Raw genomic sequence first — 13,811 nt, 5'->3', positions numbered from 1 at the left:
AAGAGATGTCCTATGTCCGCTGAAGCTTTACCACATAGATTACAACGAGAGGCCAGCATAATCCCTTTCCGAGTCAACAAGGCATCAACAGGTAGCCTATCATGAAAAAGTCTCCAACAGAAAACTTGTTGTCTAAGCTGCAAAGAAATCTTCCAAATACTTTTAGCCCATTCCGACGATAGAGATCCCATACCGATCGAAAACTAAACTCTCCCCCCACCGAACCTTGCCAATGACAAACATCAACAAAACCAGCATAAGGAACATGATATAACATAATAAGAGAGATTACCTCTTGAAATTTGGCATTGTCCACTGACGGAAATCTCCACTCCCCTTGCTGTAAACAATCTGCAACAGTCAATTTCAAATGACCCTCTAAATCTAGAGGAACACCAACATAGTCTGCAATGGTAAAATTCCCCAACCATCTGTCAAACCAGAAATTTATATTCTGACCATCTCCAACTGACCACCGTTCATTAGCTTGAACAAAACCCCAAACCTTCCTTAATCCCAACATCAAAGATGACTGCTACCCATAAATCTTTAAATTTCCCCTTTTGTCCACCATCTTCCCCTTTTAAAAAGAGCAAAACTAGAGTGTTTATGTTTAATTATCCAAGCCAACTTGCATAAGGAAGCAAAATTGACATCTCTTAATCTCCGAATACCCAAACCACCCTCACATTTTGGAGTACATACTTTTGCCCAAGACACTATAACCTTCTTCACAGCCTCTATACTCCCTGTCCAAATTGTCACATCCTCCCAGCCGGTACCCTATCTGACATACCCAAGAGTGTGATCCACAGCCCGAAGATCAGGTATCGAGTAATCAACCTCCCACATAAACAATAACATAATCATGAACAAGAATAATAAAAGTGCCGAAGATAAACCATAGATCCAAATAAGGAAAGAATGAATCATATATAAATCAGAGTACTAGATATAATCAGAGTGTCTAAATCAGATAGGTAAAGTGATGCGAAATCCCACTCTACAACCAGCGAAAAAGTAGTTCTAAAAGAGAATAAACAAGATAGAATCTAATCCCAATAGCAGGTACAATAGGTAACTAAATTGTTCTCAACTTTATAGACAACATCCCTATAAGTATAAATCTCATAAACAGCACAAGGACGCTTCCACTCTATGGTCGGACTAAGCATCGTACGGAGCATAACCACTCGTGGGATCTTCAGTGTAATTGTTGTAACCGCAATCACCTTCCTGGAGATATGCCTCTTCTCCTTGCGCTTCTTCATATGGGCCGTCATGATATTCAGAACCTGTAGAATAGTCTAACAAACATTGTACAATAAAGGAATGAGTTTCAAAGAAACTCAGTAAGGCAATTAAATCCATAATAACATAAATGGCAGGATTACAAAACAAACATAGATGCAATATGGTATGAGACAAACTATGAATGTATGAATCTAACTCTATATATGCTGGTCTCTATTGGCAGACATGCTTTAAGTCATAGCACCGTACTTCTTTAGGAAAGTCTCAATCACTCATCATCAGTTGGTAATGGGTCCGGCATCCCTTGGGACATTCCATGGCTGGGGGTATAGGTCACCACTCTCTCACATAACCATTGGTCTAAGTACCGGCGCATGTCAAGGTAAAGCCTAGCCAAATGCAAGTCTTCTACTTAGTTACATCAAGTCAGATCCAGATACGTTCATTCCTCGTCCCTGACGATCCTTTCCGGTATCCTTCACACTAGAGTCCCCATAGTCCCTGACTACGGACTCATCAACCCTACTGGTCATCCACATATGGTAAACGGGAAGCTCTCACGTCCTCTCACGGGTTGGTTACCGGTCTTGAGCGCCCGTGAGCCCAAGTCTATCCATATGCAACCCTCCAATAAATGGCCCCCACAATGTGATTCCTATCCTCTCACGGGTTGGTTACCGATCTTGAGCGCCCATGAATCCCCATTGCTACCACGGGTCGTTCGGTCTCAATACCCCTCCGATTAGGGTCTGACATAACGGGACATCCTAGCCAAACACTACTAGACAGTCCTAGATATGTCATCCAACAGTTTAGGAAGGTGTCCAGAGGGCATCTCCGGAAACATCCCATAATATTCCCGTAGTTGTCCAAGGACAGAAGTGTCAAAAGGACACCTCTCCTTTCCAAACCATACTTAAACATACACAAGCATCAATTCATAACATCACATATATGGTAACTTCATATATGGAAAGAAATCAATAATTACAATCACTTTGTATATAACTGGTAAGTAAATCATACATGAGTCAATTCAATATAAATAAGTAATGCTACTGATATCAAGACAGTACCACAGTAGTATAACATTATAAGAATCTAATTAAAGAAATAACTTAACAAGATTCAAATATAGAAACTAGGATATGCAATTTATGTTGTTAAAGAAGTAACCATCCTTACCTTTTATAACTTGCAAAGGAATCCTAAGAAATCAAGTAAGATCTTGACAAACTTGAGAAGAAGGTCCTAAACAAGTGTATACAACATATTAGGAAAGATCCCTAACAGAAAAGATACCAAAACATCCAAAACAGACCAATTATGGAGTTGCTGTACTCATTGGTCGAGTGGATTGGTCGACTGGTCCAGTCGACCAATCAGTCCACCATTGCAGACAGTAGCCTATAAAATCAGAGTTTTGAGATATAAAATCCGAATTTGGTGGTTCAAAAGGGTATTAATCAAGGGGTAAACTACATTAGTAGTATCCTAACATATAGGGGATCTCAAAACACTAATCAAATCAAGTCATCAAGATACAAATTAGGAAACAAAAAGTTACCATAATTAGATCAATCATGGTTCTTGAAGAATTCAAGATAGAAATCAAAGGCAAGAACAATAGGAGAATGAATCATTGATTCAGGTAAAGGTATCATGAAAAGCATACTTAGATCTTCAAGAAAATAGACCTAAGAGCATAAATCTAAATAAGGAAACAAAACCTACCATATATGTAATTATCATGATTCATGAAGAAAACATGGTATGGTAGAAGAGAAACAACTAGAGATTGATAGATCATGGATCATGAAAAGAAAACACAGCAATTGACTACTAACATGATCAATATAGTAGATCTAAGGAGATCAGAATTCAAATCAAAAGATAAACAAAAACTAGATCATGGTTTGATCATGATTCCTTCAAAAGCTTGCAATGATCATGGTTAAGATCATTGCATTAGCCATTAATCCTTAGGAAAATCATGAGAGACAAGTCCAGAGATGTTTGCAACAGAGAATGCAGCATCTCCTCTATTGTCTCAACTCAAAAAGGAAAGAAAAACGGAGATGGAGGAGAAGAAGAGAGTGTAGACATACCTTTGATGCAAAAGGAAGAGTTTTGACGAAGATCCGTCAAGAAAAACACCAAGGATGCAAGGGAGATGACTTGCAGAGGTCTTTGGTTCGTTCCAAAGAGTTTGGAGGCAGAAAATACGAAGTAGACTCGAGATTGGACTTAAATAGAGCAAGCAAGACCTAATTGCCAAAGACAGCACCCATTGGTCGAGTGGATTGGTCGACTGGTCCAGTCGACCAATCAGTCGACCAATGCAGAAAGCAATTCCAAAACAGGGAATTGAAGACCCAGATCAAATCCAATCCTAAAGGGGTTTTGCACACATATCAAGTGACTTACCTAATAGGTAGAAATGCCTTCAAACCATGATAGAGAGCACTCCAAGTCCATCAACTAATCCGATCTTCATCAAGATTCAGTTTCCATAAATAGAACTTCATCATCAACTCTCATGGATTCAAAGCCAGACACCAAGTCCTCCACTGGGATGGCCCAAAGCTGACTTCTTACTTTACTTCGGGTCACTGGACCTACAAATAACAAGGTTTCCGGGTCAAGGTTAAGGCTGGGTTTTACAGAAGTTACGCATCCAAGCCTCTGCTTGAGAAATAATAGAGCTAGGCCACCAGTACACTGAAAAATTATGAATTGGCATGCTAGAAATAACTGAACGTACTAACTCCACTCTACCTGCCAAAGATAACAGCTTTCCACACCACCCTTGTAGCGATTCTTAATCTGTCTAAAACTGACAGCAATCTGACACGAGTAACTCTTCCTTTAAAAATATCTATCCCCAGATATCGAGTAGGAAAGAGAGCAATTGGGATATTTAATATGTCCACAATTTTCTATTTTCAACTAGGAGGGACACGTCTAAGAAAAAGCTTGCTCTTCTCCAAACTAATATGTTGACTCGAAAATTCTTGATACTTCGATAAGAAATCTTTCAAAGCTTTAACATAACATAAAGAAGCATTTGAAAAAATAAAAATATCATCAGCATACATCAGAACGGAAGGAACTTCTACTCCCCAGTGACCTGGCAAAGCTCTCAATCTACCAGCAGCTATCAAAGAATGAATGCCCCTGCATAGTACCTCTTCTACAAGAAGAAAAAGAAGAGGAGGTAAAGGGTCCCCTTGCCAAAGCCCTTTCTCAACTCCAAAGAATCCAACTGGTCCCCCATTCAATAAAACTGAGATTCTAGTAGACTGAAGCATCTCATGAATCCAACCAACCCATCTATTTGAAAATCCGAAAGCCTTCAAGACCAAGAATAAAAACTCCCATGATAGAGTATCATAAGCCTTCATTGGCATATATATAGGCATTATTGATTATCAATTTGTGACAGAAACCCACTAGTTTCAAAAGAAGAGTATGAATCATCTCTCCCAACGGCTTCACAGACACAAATTATGTGGGGGCCCACAAGTAAAAATTAATAAAAATTAAAAAAATAATCCCATCGCCCTAATCCTGTGGGCCCCCTATAATTCGTGGTCAACAGCTGTCGGTAAAACACATAGTGCCCCCCGTCGGGGGAGACGATCCAAAACATCTCCAGAATACAAAAAAAAAAAAAAAAATTCAATTCAATTTCTTCTTAATGAGACTAAAAAATGAATCCTCTTTATCATTCAAATTCGTATAAAGATCTCCAATTTGTTTACCCAAAATTGAAAGAACAAAATGTCCAATTGAAGAATGTAAATAAAACTATTGTGATTTTGAATTATCAATCGTATTAATAAATTTGGCATGATATCTTATTTGGGTGGAATTATTGGTATGATATTTTTTTTGGTTGAATTTTTTGCATGATATCACTACAATATACCTGTAATAAAGTTGGTAATAAGTATATTTTAGGAAGCCAACCACGACCCTTATCAGATATATGAAACCTCATCCTTTTATCTTAGTAGAAATGATTTTTGAGCTCTCTTTGCCAAGAAACTGAATTATTATTGTACCTTTTTCAATCAAAATGTAACCCTTCAGTTGTTTGTGTATGAAGGGCTTGATGGCACTTTTTTTTTTTTTTTTTTTTGTAGCCAGCAAGTTTATATTAGTTGGGGGATGGGTGCAAAACCAAGACCTCCCGATGAGAGTTTGGGCTTTTACGCTCAACTAACCTACCATTGATATATATATATATATATAGGCATTATTGATTATCATTTGTGACAAAAACCCACTAGTTTCAAAGAAGAGTATGAATCATCTCTCCCAATGGCTTCACAGAGACAAATTATGTGGGGTTCACAAGTAAAAAATAATTAAAAAAAAAAAATTTTTAAATCCCATCACCCTGATCCTTGGACCCCCTATAATTCATGGTCAACAGCCGTCAGTTAAACACATAGTGTTCCCCGTCGGGGGAGACAATCCAAAACATCTCCAGTAGTACAGAAAAAAAAGAAAAAAAATTAAATTAAATTTCTTCTTAATGAGACTAAAAATGGATCCTCTTTATCATTCAAATTCGTATAAAGATCTCCAATTTTTTTCACCAAAAATTAAAAGCAAACAAATCTCCAATTGAAGAATGTAAATAAAACTATTGTGATTTTGAATTATCAATCGTACTAATAAATTTGGCATGATATCTTATTTGGGTGGAATTATTGGTATAATAATTTTTTGGGTTGAATTTTTTGCATGATATCACTACAATATACCTGTATAAAATTGGTAATAAATATATTTTAGGAAGCCAACCACGACCTTTATCAAATATATGAAACCTCATCCTTTTATCATAGTAAAAATGATTTTTTATCTCTCTTTGTCAAGAAACTGAATTCTTATTGTATATTTTTCATAGTTGTAAGAATGTATTATTGGCAGTTTTAACATATTTGAACTCTAATAGTAGGCAGTTGTTATATGTTTCTCTTATTTCTCTTGTAAGCAAATGGCAGTTGATCCTAATAATAGTTTTTGTATTTCAGATTTAATAAGAAACTATTAAATAAAGAATATCCATCTACTTTTGCTTGTGCAAGATGTCTGTTCTTGCAAGATGTCTGTTCTTGCACATTATGGATTAGAAAACCTTGTGGTTAGAAGATTTTAGGTTTGAAAAAATTCCATACATGGAACCCATATGCCTCCCATTGTAATCCAAGATTCTATTGGGTATGCTTAACTTATTTACAAAAGTAGCTCGAATTCAGGTTAACCCAAATGTGCCTCATGAAGGGCTTGATGGCACTATATTAATGATGTGTAAAGCTTTTCATTTGTTACATAAGCATTTTTTGGTTTTCTCACCTGGTTATTATCAAAACCCTTCAATTGTTTGTGTATGTTGTTTTGGTATATTGGCCAAAGAACTATATTTCAGTTGTTCTATAGAACCAAAAGCAAACTTATACCAACCTCTTTCAAGGTATGGTATTATTTATACATACTTCTTTCAAAATCTCCTCAGGTATATTTTGTTCAAAGCAATGATTTAATAAATCCACATTCCACTGCTCAGGAAACCAACCATATCTAGTGTCCTGCATCTCCACTATTTGCTATGTTGTGTGGAAATCTTGTACCAGCTCCAAAGTTATCTCCAGCTATCATTGGCATATATATAGGCATTATTGATTATCAATTTGTGACAGAAACCCACTAGTTTCAAAAGAAAAGTATGAATCATCTCTCCCAACGGTTTCACAGACACAAATTATGTGGGGCCCACAAGTAAAAAATAATAAAAATTTTATAAAAAAAAACTCCATCACCCTAATCCTGTGGGCCCCCTATAATTCGTGGTCAACAGCCGTCGGTAAAACACATAGTGCTCCCTGTCAGGGGAGACGATCCAAAACATCTCCAGTAGTACCAAAAAAAAATTCAATTCAATTTCTTCTTAATGAGACTAAAAAATGGGTCCTCTTTATCATTCAAATTTGTATAAAGATCTCCAATTTTGTACAAAAAATTGAAAGAAAAAAATCTCCAATTGAAGAATGTAAATAAAACTATTGTGCTTTTGAATTATCAATCGTATTAATAAATTTGGCATGATATCTTATTTGGGTGGAATTATTGGTATGATATTTTTTTGGTTGAATTTTTAGCATGATATCACTACAATATACCTGTATAAAGTTGGTAATAAGTATATTTTAGGAAGCCAACCACGACCCTTACTAAAAATGAATTTTGAGCTCTCTTTGTCATGAAACTAAATTATTATTGTACATTTTTCAATCAAAATGTTCTTATTCAGATGTTTCTAGCATATTATTGCAAATATTTTTCTTTTTCTAAACCTATTTATTAGAAAGCTGAATTAATTTTTTCCCCTTTTCCAATTAAATTTTCTTATTTAAAATCTTTTTAGATCTCTCAAACGAGAAACTGAATTTTCAACAAAAAGTTCATATTTAGATATTTCTTTTGATGGTAGAGAGAATTATAAGCCTCCATTACAAACCAATAACCTTAACAATGCCTATATATACACAAAGATATGATAGTTCTTTACGAATACAAGAATTTGACAAACAACTTTGCTAGCAAAAGCTTTTGGCAAAAATGGCTTCACTTAGGCCTCACTTTGCCTTTCTCTTTGTCCTCTCTTTTATCTTCTTTGCTGAATCTATTGGTGAGTTTCTTACACACAAACAAATCCATACATTAGTGAAGAGAAGAAACGAGACTAATCCCTTTTAATTTTTTCTGTGCAGCTACTGAAGTGAAGGAAGTAAGTGAAATTGGTGAGAAACTGGGACCAAATTGCTGGAGCTGTAGATCGGACTTAGAAGGATGTACGCTTGAATGTTTTGAAGAGGGACGTATTACAGGTCTTAAATGCCATATAATGCGTGAAAATATAAGTAGCAAGTGTTGTTGCATTTAATAAGAAGTATCAATCAAGGACCCAAATAAATGTTACCCTATATTACATGAAGAAAAAAAAAAGATAAAACAATAAAGAACTCTTCTAATTGCTTGCTTATACCTCTCTTAAACATTTAGTTATGCCAGTCTATGCTTCATTATAGAGCAGGTCTTTTGTACTTGTTTTTAAACTAAATCTTCCAGCACTCAAAACAGGTGAATGGTTTGATCCATGGGAAAATTACGTGATTAGTTGCTTTTAGGATTCCCCTTACAAAAATAGCCACTCAATGTTTCACTTTATAAAATTAGCCAAAACTGAGTTTGCATTTACAAAACTAGCCAAAATATTGATTTTTTACCTTTTTGGACATTTTTTATCCCTAAAACTGATCACCTTGAGGAGGAAAATCACTATTTTGTCCAAAAGGGTAAAGTCATTATTTTTTCATACCCTTTGGACATTTTCACCCCTATGTTGGTATGGTCAATTTTAGGGGTAAAAATGTCCAAAGAGGTGAAAAAGCACTATTTTGGCTAGTTTTGTAAATGCATACTCAATTTTATATAATTTTGTAACATGAAACATTGAGTGGCTATTTTTGTAAGGGGAAACCTAAAAGCAGCTAATCACGTAATTTTCTCTTGATCCGTCAAGTGGAGTTATGACATTTAATGGGGGCTTCATTCCAACACCCCCAACAAGCTAGCCCTAGGTTGCCCTCTAGGATTTTATTTTAATAGGCTATATTAATTCTGCCACATGCATAAACAACTAAAATGAAAATTAACTTTTAGACACTCTGAATCATAGAAAAAAGTTCGAGGGAAACACAAGTTTCGATTAGGTGAAAATGGGAAACTAGGAAATTTCGCGGAAACTTATGACTTTTTTGTGCAAATTTTGACAGATTTTATAGGGTATTTGGGGGGGGGGTCTGCATTTAAACTAATTAGAGTATAAATAACACATTGACTGTATTTTGCTAAAAAAATCAATGTAGGTATGTCATTTAATGTACATAACATCAATGTAAAGTTGTCTGAAAAGTACACTAAAAACTTAACTACTTAAGCACATAACATTTAATATATAATTTCTAACTTCAAAATATCAAACACAAAGTAACTGACAATTAAAGGGAAGTACAACTCATTGCCAAGAGGAGTGCCTCTGTTGATCCATCCTGTGAGTTGAGTAGTACTATGCCTGTAACACCCTCTTCTCCAATCAACGAACATAGACATCCCATGACATTTTATGCCTATGATTGTCAAGGTAATCGACAACTATAACTTTATAAGTCTGGTCATCAATATGATTAAGATAACCAGTCTGAGGGAATACACAATTTAGATAAGGAAGTCTTAATGGAGGGGATATTTGATAAACATGAAAGAAACAAAAAAAATTGAAAATCTGGGAAAACTATGAAACTTGCAAGAAAAAGTCCCGAGTTTCCACAAAATTTTCCAAGTTTCTGTGAAATCTCTCAGGTTTTCACGAAATTTTCCATGTTTCCCACGAAATTTGGGATTTTTTTTTTCTTATGAACCAGCTAGTCTAGCTTGGTTAAACCAGGTTTCGACAAGTTTCAATGAAATTTCAACGGTTTCGATAGAAACTTGGGATTTTTTTCGGTCCCCTAGTTTTTCTTTTCGAGTTCCCAAGATGAAAATTTTCGGTGAACATTTTGCAAATTTCGATGGAATTTTGTTCCATGCTCTAAATGACTTCTTTCAATATCTTCTAAGGTATATTTTGTTGAAAGCAATGATTTAATAAATCCACATTCCATTGCCCAGGAAACCAACCATGTCTAGTGTCCTGCACCTCCACTATTTGCTATGTTGTGTGGAAATCTTGTACCAGCTCCAAAGATTGACCTTCTTTGGTATAATGTTGTGGCAATCTAAATGGACTGTTTTCTGAGACCTATTATAGTAGGAGAGGGCTTGGCCCTTGTGACAAAAATTCACTAGTTTCAAAAGAAGATATGGATCATCTCTCTAGACGGGGAGCACAAGCATTGCAGCCACAAATTATGTGGGCCCACAAGTAAAAAAAATAAATCCCGTCACCCTAATCTTGTGGGCCACCTGTAATTTGTGGTCAACAGCCGTCAGTCTGTGCTCCTCGTCAGAAGAGATGATCTAGACTCTCAAAAGAATGCATGAATATGAACACTTCCAATAGTACACTAATAAGGGGGGGGGGGGGAATTCAATTTCTTCTTAATGAAACTTGAAAATGGATCTCTTTATCTTTCAATTCGTGAAAAGGTCTACAATTTTTTACTAAAAAAAGAAAGAAATCTCTAATTGAAGCATGTAAATAAAACTATTGTGATTTTGAATTATCAATCATATTAATAAATTTGGCATGAAATCTTATTTGGATGGAATTTTTGGCCTGATATCACTACAAAATACCTGTTTAAAGTTGGTAATAAGTATGTTTTAGGAAGCCAAACCACGACCCTTATTAGATATATGAAACCTCATCCTTTTATCATAGTACAAGAGATTATCTTTTAGGACTCTTTATCAAGAAATTGAATTATTATCTTACCTTTTTCAATCAAAATGTTCTTATTTAGGTGTTTCTAGCCTAGTATTGCAAATATTTTTCTTTTTTTAAATCTATTTTTAGAAAAGTGAAATAATTTTTTTCCCTTTTTCAATTAAATGTTCTTATTTATGTGTTTCTACCAATCTACTGCAAATCTTTTTTAATCTCTCAAACAAAGAAACTGAATTTTCAACAAAAAGTTTATATTTAGATATTTCTTTTGATGGTAGAGAGAATTATAAGCCTCCATTACAAACCAATAACCTTAACAATGCCTATATATACACAAAGATATGATATTTCTTTACCAATACAAGAATTTGACAAACAACTTTGCTAGCAAAAGCTTTTGACAGAAATGGCTTCACTTAGGCCTCACTTGGCTTTTCTCTTTGTCCTCTCTTTTATTTTCTTTGCTGAATCTATTGGTGAGTTTCTTACACACACACAAATCCATATATTAGTGAAGAGAAGAAGCAAGACTAATCCCTTTTAATTTTTTCTGTGCAGCTACTGAAGTGAAGGAAGTAAGTGAAATTGGTGGGAAACTGGGACCAAATTGCTGGGGCTGTGCAGGGGACTTAGAAGGATGTACCCTTACATGTTTTGAGGAGGGCCGTAAAACAGGTCTTGAATGCCATATAGTGCGTGAAAATGGAAGTAGCAAGTGTTGTTGCACTTAATAAGAAGTATCAATCAAGGACCCAAATAAATGTTATCCTATATTACATGAAGGAAAAAAAAAGATAAAACAATAAAGAACTCTTCTAATTGCTTGCTTATACCTCTCTTAAACATTTAGTTATGCCAGTCTATGCTTCATTATAGAGCAGGTCTTTTGTACTTGTTTTTAAACTAAATCTTCCAGCAATCAAACCAGGTGAATGGTTTGATCTGGGGGCTTCATTCCAACACCCCCAGTAAGCTAGCCCTAGGTTGCCCTTCAGGATTTTATTTTTGCGAGGGCTTCGTTCAGCCTCATTTGTTCACCTATTGTTTTTGGACATTCTTGATGTGTTGGGTTTTTTTTTTTTTTTTTTTTTTTCTTATATTCTTGGTATGAGTAATCTGGATCCTAAGGTTTCAGCAAAATCATTTTTAATCAAAAATTTGACATTTTGTATTTGCCTTCCCTATAGTATCCAAAAAAAAATACGCCATGCTTTATAATTTCTTTTTTTCAACTTACCCAAATTTGGAGTAGGCATGAGATACATATAATCAATAACTTTAATAAGCAGATCAATTGTCATGCATTTCTTGTATATATGCATTTTAACACATACATAACAGATAGCCCCATACAAGGCACTATACATTGGTCCTTGGAGTGAGAAAGATCAAATAATTATACAAAGATTCTCATTGGGAAGTGTTTTCCTCCTTGAGAAATCCCACTGAGGAGAGGATTTCATGGTCTTAAAGTCAGCTATCTAACTTCAGCAGCAATGAGAGTTCATCAGGCAAGAATTTCTGCATTTGTAGTGTTTTCCTCTGCACATCCCCTTTAGGAAGGTTATCTTCTTTGCTCTTCTTAAGCTGTTCCATGTAAGCAGACACTGAAGCTGAAATCTCAGGAACCATATCTACAATCACCCCATTCACGCCTGCTAGATGTTGCAAGTAAACTGCTTTTGGCACATTGTTCAACTCACCATAAGTTAGGAGTGAAAGATTTGCTTCTCTGATATTGTTTATAGCACTTAGATTCCTTAAGATTGCTTTGACATCTGAAACAATCCCTTGCAACCCACAAGCCAAGCAGAGCTTTAAAGCCTCCTCCAATGAATTCATTCTCATATTAGTATAAATTTCAGACTCTCCATCAGTCAAGAAGAAAACAGGGTAGATGCTCTGCAACGCTCTAATCAACCTTGCTGCATCAGGTTGGAATGTTGAGAAGATAACAGGTCTTTCTTTGACATATTCATAAACCACTTTTAAGATTCTTGAATAGCATGAATGAGTTCTTCATCTTGATAAACAATCTCATCATCAAATTTCAACTCAATGTTGAAACCAGTGAAGGATTCACATTCTGAAATGCCTCTTGCAATGTACATAATGCATCATCTTGTCCAACCTTCCAGCTCAAAATCCTCTGATCTTCAGCCCTTCTTAATAATCTTCTTCCAACCTGAATTTTCAATAATGTCAGTAAGAATCAGATATCAATATCAGTTTCTTAGATGGTTCTTAAGAAAACCAGAAAGCATAATCGAATTAAAAGGTAAGATGAATTACATTTGACGACTCTGGTTGAGGTCCACAGCAGACGAATTCAGCTAAAGTTAGCTCCGTAAGTCTTCTCTCTGAAATCTCACCATTTTCTTGTTCTATAATGATGAAGTTGTCATGGAAGATGACTGGGTAATCATCTTTGGTCACCTGAACATCGAATTCAATGAAATCAACTGCAAATTTTCCAGCATTGTTGAAAGATAGAATTGAATTCTCTTTGATTTGATTCAGCCTTGAATCTGATGACTCTAACACGTTCATTCCGCTCCCTCTCTGGCCAATGACAAGAAACTTTGGCCATTTCAAGGATGCTTTTTTGACATTACAAAACATGCTAGAAGTTTTACCTCCATCAATGATTTTACAAAACATGCGGTGATAAACTGCTACCATAGTGGCTTTCTCTCGCACTCGATTGAGGTAAAGTAGGTGGGAGACATAAACTGCTTTGAGAGCCATTACAGGAAGCAACAAAGTCAAGAAACAGAGAGAGACCAGAGAGAGATTATATTAAATGAAGAATATTCGAATTTTTTTTTTGGATATTCTGATTAATTAATTTTCCGATTTTGCGCAGCACTAAGCTGCCTACGGTCCGATGAATCCTGGTGGTCGAATCTCTACCACCCGTGCTGGTTTTGTTTTTCTTTTTTTACTTTTTGAACCACAAACCAAAAAAAACACTTGAGATTTGACGTCAACCACCCCTCTAGATTTGATATCGACCAACACTAAAGCAAAATCCTTTATTTTTCTCTTTCTAGTATCTAATAAATAAATAAAATGAAAAGCCTTTTTTTTTTTT

General features: G+C 35.4%; 1 pseudogene across 1 annotated transcript; it reads right to left on the bottom strand.

Moving 5' to 3' along the window:
• Positions 1 to 12,032: 12,032 nt before the first annotated feature.
• LOC149000072 (glycerophosphodiester phosphodiesterase GDPD2-like) lies at positions 12,033 to 13,465 on the bottom strand (annotated as a pseudogene). Its single transcript, XR_016170826.1, has 2 exons — positions 13,010 to 13,465; positions 12,033 to 12,902 (listed from the first exon to the last, which is right to left on the bottom strand). The product of XR_016170826.1 is annotated as a glycerophosphodiester phosphodiesterase GDPD2-like (transcript).
• Between the last annotated feature and the right edge of the window lie 346 nt (positions 13,466 to 13,811).

This window comes from Hakea prostrata, chromosome 11, assembly GCF_041222555.1.
Source record: "Hakea prostrata isolate BN-2017 chromosome 11, UWA_Hpros_2, whole genome shotgun sequence".
Taxonomy (NCBI): Eukaryota; Viridiplantae; Streptophyta; class Magnoliopsida; order Proteales; family Proteaceae; genus Hakea; species Hakea prostrata.
The sequence above is the reverse complement of the archived record's forward strand: the minus strand, read 5'-3'. Positions and strand labels throughout refer to the sequence as shown.